Source organism: Dicentrarchus labrax, unplaced genomic scaffold, assembly GCF_905237075.1.
Source record: "Dicentrarchus labrax unplaced genomic scaffold, dlabrax2021, whole genome shotgun sequence".
Lineage (NCBI taxonomy): Eukaryota > Metazoa > Chordata > Actinopteri > Moronidae > Dicentrarchus > Dicentrarchus labrax.
The window spans coordinates 11,736,064-11,742,556 of record NW_026136706.1 but is presented as its reverse complement, the minus strand read 5'-3'; positions in this window follow the sequence as shown (position 1 = coordinate 11,742,556).

Sequence of the window (6,493 nt, the reverse complement as noted above, 5' to 3'; positions counted from 1 at the left end):
TGGCTTGGTATTTGATTTTAAAATGTGATAACTGACTGATAAGGTATACAATCTTTATTATTATAATTTATCTTGGCTGATAAAAGGAATTTTGTTTGAGACAAGTGACTCTGGGTTGGACCCTCTGGACCCACAGAGTATGGAGCAAACTGCCTGAGGGACTTGAAATATATTAATGTAAGACCTTTCACATTACTTATATTGTACGCACACCTTTATAGGCTTGCTCTGATGCAGTTAGTTCGTATATATTGCGCAATATAAGTTAACGACATAAGAATCTACAGGCATGCTGCTCTGTACTTAGGCATAGTGGCGCTTTGAGCTAAATGCTAACACGCTGATGTTTAGCAGAGATAATGTTCACCATGTTCACTATCTTAGTTTAGCCTGCTGACATGCTGACATTTGCTAATTAAGACAAAACACAAAGAACAGCTTGAGGATAAAGGGAACCCATTCGTTTCCAGGTATTTAAAGTTAGGCAAATTAAAGTTTTAACTGTTGGTGGCGCTAGATTTGGCATCACTAGTGTTTACAATTTATTCCGAGGGCAACATGAATGCAAAACTTCATGGCTCTCTGCCAATAATTGCAGATTCCCTTCACTCAAAGAGTAAAAGTCAGAGAATCACTGAAATCAGTAGGATTCATCCTCTGGGGATCATAACTGTCTTTAAAATATTTCATGGCAATCAGAGTTATTATAGTTTTGTATTTTTAAGTTGTTGGTAATTTTCAGAGTGGGTTTTCTCATATCAGTTTAGTTTTTATTGTTTAAAAATGTTTAGTTTTAGTTTTGTTTCACTGCTAGCCTTTTTTTAAATTATAAGATTGGGGGTATTTGTCAGGGGCAAGATTTAATTAGTCCAGAAAAGGTATTACAATACAAACACATTGGCATGACTACATTGTCATGTAGAAATACCAATCTCAATAAACATATCCATATCTATCTAACATGTATTATTGTTGGGACCAAAGTGGTTGACCTACCAGCAGACAGACATTACCATCCATGGAGCCACAATGCTAGCATGACAAAAAAAAATTTATTATGCCAATAAATTAAAACACATACAGTGTAGTATTAATGACAGGGTACTTCAAATCAATTCAACTTCACATTTGAGTCTTAATAAGTAAGTGCAAGAAGTCTTTAAAAAAGGAATGTTTTAAAGATATACAACAACCAGTTCAGCATTAAATATCCATATAAATGTAATGAGCCATACACATCATGTCAGAGGTGAATGACACTGATAAACAATATAGTAAATATTATACATTGTTCCATCCCACCTTGTTGTTTTTCAGCCATTACAGCACACACTGACTGTTTGTTAATGGCTTAGAAACCAAATAGAAATGGAAAATCACTAATCACAGCATTTTCTAGCTCATTCAAAACTCCCAACAGTTAATTATAGATCATTAAATGTGACATATTAACCACACGGTTCATCAAATGAGAGATGATTTCATTGGAAAAAGACTGTAGGACAAGATTAGTAGACCTTAACGTCATTCAGGCATTAGTTCTCACCCTCAAATGCACTTTTATCTCTCCCACTGGCTTGCTACTGCAAGTTAGGAAGCCAAACCGCCTCTCTCTTTAAAATAAACGTTTTTTTCTTCATATTTTATAGCACTATTTGTTGGCTTCGACTTGAGTTTTTTATTTACTGTTAAATAATGAAGAAAACTACAAAAATTATGTGAACTACATTCTCTAGATACTGTATCATATTTTAGATGATCAGTAAATTGTACAACATGCGCCAATACCAAATAGCTTTCTCAACCAGGAGAAATTTGGTTGCGACAGCAATTGTGCTAGACCCACCTTTTCTCCACCAACAAGACATTAGCCACTACACTAGCAGTGACAGCTTTTACTCTAGTGGCTAATGTCTGCACACCACTCTGTCATCAGGCTTTCACTATTGCTGGTTTATGTATTTGTGCCAAGAATTCCCAAGGCCTTAGCTAAATGATCAGGTGTGTATGTGCTGGCTGGGGATCTTAAATCAGGCTCACAAAAGGTCTGCCTGGCAGTGGAAAAGCCTGTGATGCTGCTGTGGGGCATCAGGGCAGCATTGAGGTCTTTCTCTCATCATGTTTCAAACATTAACAATTGCCCACAAATAATCCACCCCAAGCCAAGAGCCTTGTAGTCTGATAACACACACACACACACACACACACACACACACACACACACACACACACACACACACACACACACACACACACATTGAGTGGAGGTTTGTGTGTCTTCAGGGTCTGTTTTTGTCTCTCAAGAGCTTGGCTTGACTTTAAATAAGGATGAAGCTGTAGAGAGCCAATTCAGGGCAACGAGTGCCAACCATGAGCCTAATTAAACCTCTGCCAATCAGTAACACCTTCACCCTCCACACTACAACTACCTGCACACACACATCCCTGTCAGTCACCTGCAAACACATCAAACAGTACAATTACTGTCCAGACCTCAGTCAGGTGTATTTTCTATAACTTGTTTGGATCAGAATGTGTGGCTGTCTGGATGAACTGTGTTCGCACTCTTAATAATTAAATTGCTCCCAACAGCCATAGCTGCCGTTCAGTTTTGCTACTAAATATCCACTGACACACTTGTTATACAAAACAGTATCTGCTGCTGTGCATCTTGCTTCTACACCAGTTATTTTAAAATACAGTCAGCCATGAAAATACAAGGAACAGCTGCTTTTTGAGAGCTGCCATTTTGCACTGACTTTAAATGAATTAGGAGAAAATCCTTTGCAGAAGAGGACTTAGGATAAAATAAAAATGGTTAAAAAGTGTTTATTACTACTGCGACATATTGACGGACAGTAAAGAAGTAAATTATGCTGCAGGAGTGATTAATGTTGTACCTCCTAGTTGATTCACTGCTCTACCTGAATCAGCAAATGTATAGGGTAAGTGATTCTGGAGAAAACCAATACCATGATGATGATGAACTTGTCATGTTCATCATCATCACTCACTACTATTAGTGTAGTTGTTGCTACTGTTGTTGCTGTTCACCTCTGTATGTCTGTCTGTCTCTCTCTCACCCCAGCTGGTCGAGACAGACGACCACCCACCTAGAGCCGAAGGATCTGTCCTAGTTTCTGCCTCTGAACAGGCAGTTTTTCCTTGCCCCCGTCGCCAAGTGCTTGCTCATGGTGGTACTGTTGGGTCTCTGTAAATGTTATAAGGAGTTCGGTCTAGACCTGCTCTATTTGAAAAGTGTCCTGAGATAACTTCTGTTATAAATTGGCGCTATACAAATAAAATTGAATTGAATATAGTGTAATGTAACTATCTTTAGGTTTGTTATGGGTTAGCAAACTGACACTGAAGTTGGTGCTGCGCAGCTAACATGCAGAAAGGATGATGATGATGTCCCAGAGCCAGCATACCAACTCCAGATAGCAATACTCACAACCCCTCCTGCTATATAGCTTCATAGCTCTCATGTTTGTGCATTAAGTACAAACTGGAGACAGGACATTAACATGAATCTTACCTTGGCATAAAGACGTAGAAGTAAACAGCTACCCTGTGCTGTTTGTGTGTTTGTAAATTCAACAAACTTACTGTTTTGTTATTGGGAACTTTAGAGGAGCTGGTTGGCCTGAACCAGATTAACAGTTTCCCCCTGCTTTCATTCTTCATGCTAAGCTAAACAATCGGGTACAGACACAGACATGAGCAGTATCGATCTTCTAATCTAACTCTCAGAAAGGAAGTGAATATGTGCATTTCCCAAAATGTTGAACAATTATTTTAAGTAACTATAAATATTTGAGGGTACAGTTATCATAAAGTAGGAATAGTTTGGTCTTCTGACGAGCAAAAATAGTTACATTAAATGTAAATCTGGGACTATTGTTACATATGTTATCTCAAGTCTTTTTCATGAACAACATGCAATTTCCTAAAAACAATAAAAATTCACGATGATAAAAAAAGGGCTTTGAATGCAACCATTTACTACCACATACAAACGTCGACTGGGCATTCTGGAAAGATTGTAAAAAGTAGGAAAACAAAGAAATTTAGAAACAAAGGGACACACCAAGTTTGGTATGGAAAACCTGAATCGGGACCGACACATTTTAACAGATACAATTGTTATCAGTTGCAATCCTCTTTGTCCATGTCAATGATCGAAAAGCAAGAATAAAAGAAGCAAATTTGGGAAATCTGGAAACCAGTGTGATCTTAGCCTGTCGACCATAAATAACCCCCGACAGCTGCTTCCACTCACAACTCCTTCACACACTACCTCATTTACAGTCAGGTATATTGCCAGACCCTCCATGTGCTTATTACATTACTAAAGCAGCATATTTATGCATATTGCGGCTGGAGGAAATAATATACATTTGGTGGTCTGCCATGTCAAATCGCTGATTGACTTGACTTTATGGTTGTGCTGAAGTGGAACCGCTAATGTTTCCCCCGTTAGCCTCCCCCCACCTTCCAAATAACATTTTAATGAGGTTTACCAGCCAGACCAGAGAAGGGTGACTCTTTAGGGTAATTTTCTGACTTTTTGGTCCACTGAAAAAACACAAACATAAATCAAGATCAGTGTATAAAGTCGTGCGGATGATGCTGTGCAGGGCAGATTGGCAGACCAGACACCAATATGCCGACTGCAGTGCAGACCAGACTTAACTGAAGTCATGAAAGTAAATAAATCAGCCGCCGACAGTTCCTGGAGTAGGCACACAGGCCTATATAAAGTGACTGCCGAACACTCAAAACCTTCAGGCTTTAAAAGCAGCTGTAAGAAGGTGGTCGATTGCTTCAACTTAAATTCCTGTCACTTACAATTATTTCTCAGAAAAACCCATAAAAACTGTAATCTACACCGTCCATCCATATGGTCCATGTGTTCCTGTCGTATTTATATTCTTATCTCTCTCTTTCTCCTTCCATACATACACAGGCAGTTGCCACTTTATTAGGTGCACTTAATAAAATGAAATCCAAAAGCTGTCATTAACATTATCGTTGCAAAGCTTACAACGTTCTGTTCAATGACGTTCTTTTCTTGTTTTTTCTTACTTTCTACAATATCAGGCAACTATGCCTGAGCACTGAAGAACTCTGGGAAGTGAACTTTGACTTTACAATACTTTATCATATTTATTCAAGAGTTCATGTTTCTTATGTTTAGTTTAAGAATTTATGGCAGAGCTGTTGTATTGAACTCCATTAGACTGTTCATGTATATCTAATAAAGAGGCCACTACGTGTACATACATTAATATACAGTATTGAGGAGATGGATGAAATAAGGTGAAGTGGATGACGCTGCAGGACTGTTAGCATCTTTGTATCTGAAAACCACAGATTTCCCAAAATGAGGGAAGCTACAGAAACCTTCTTTCAAAGCCATAGTTCAAGCCCTCAGAGGTCAAAAAGGCACAGTGTCACTTTAAGGTCATCTTTAATTTGTAGGGATTGATTTATAAGGAAATGATGAGTTCATTTAAATTGCATTGCTGGGTGTGAACACAGCCTTACACCCTCAGTATGTCCTAAGTACCAAGTGCTGACAACAAGATGGCTTGGTTGGTAATCCAACATTATTACATTCATTTAAGCCAGTAAGCGTTGCGGCTCTGATCGGCTGCCATGTGTTACCACTCTGCTCAACAGCTCCAAATTAAAGCTTTGCCAACGTAAAATAGATTTGATTGATTTGATAGAGACAGAAAGTGACGATTGGCTTCACAACGAGATCCAGTTTTCAATCCATTTATACCTAAAGGCTGGACGTGCTACGAGGCAGAAGAGACGGACGCTGAAGAAACTGTTGATGACAAAATGATGATCGTGACAGAGTGATTTTAGTAACCACACCACATCCGCCTTGATGAGACAGAAGACGAGTTCATGGTCGGACCTGCAAATGTACCCTGGGTGGCTTGTAGTTTACGTGTACAGAATGTGTTCCACTGTTGATCATTTGATACCATCCAGATGCAACCAAATTCACAGCAGCCACGATGGGAAAGCAATAGAAATACTCTCCTCCGTAATACTGCCAGTAAAGGATGAACTTTTATCTATAACATAATTTCCTCTGCTTATGGCTGTTGAAGGTTGGCGAAGTAGTAAAAATGTAAGCAAGAGAAGAATTTGAGTGATTTTCCCTCATCTGGTCTCTATGTCTATCTCAATTTATTTTCACCCCCAGTGGAGATTTAAAATTATACTACTTATTTACAAGAGTACAATATTTTTTTAAAGGGCAATAAAAATAAGTTGTTTTCCAGTCATTTTGTATATAAACAGAACTTTTAACATTGTCCTTGCATGTGTTCCGGGGGCCTGCCACATATTAATAGAAGTGGTTAGAAAACAAAGTAATTTGGAGTAATAAACATTCCAAATCATTAAATGGGCTAAACTATAAGCTACAGCTCACTCCTGCACCTCTATCACAGCTGAAAACGGATGTACG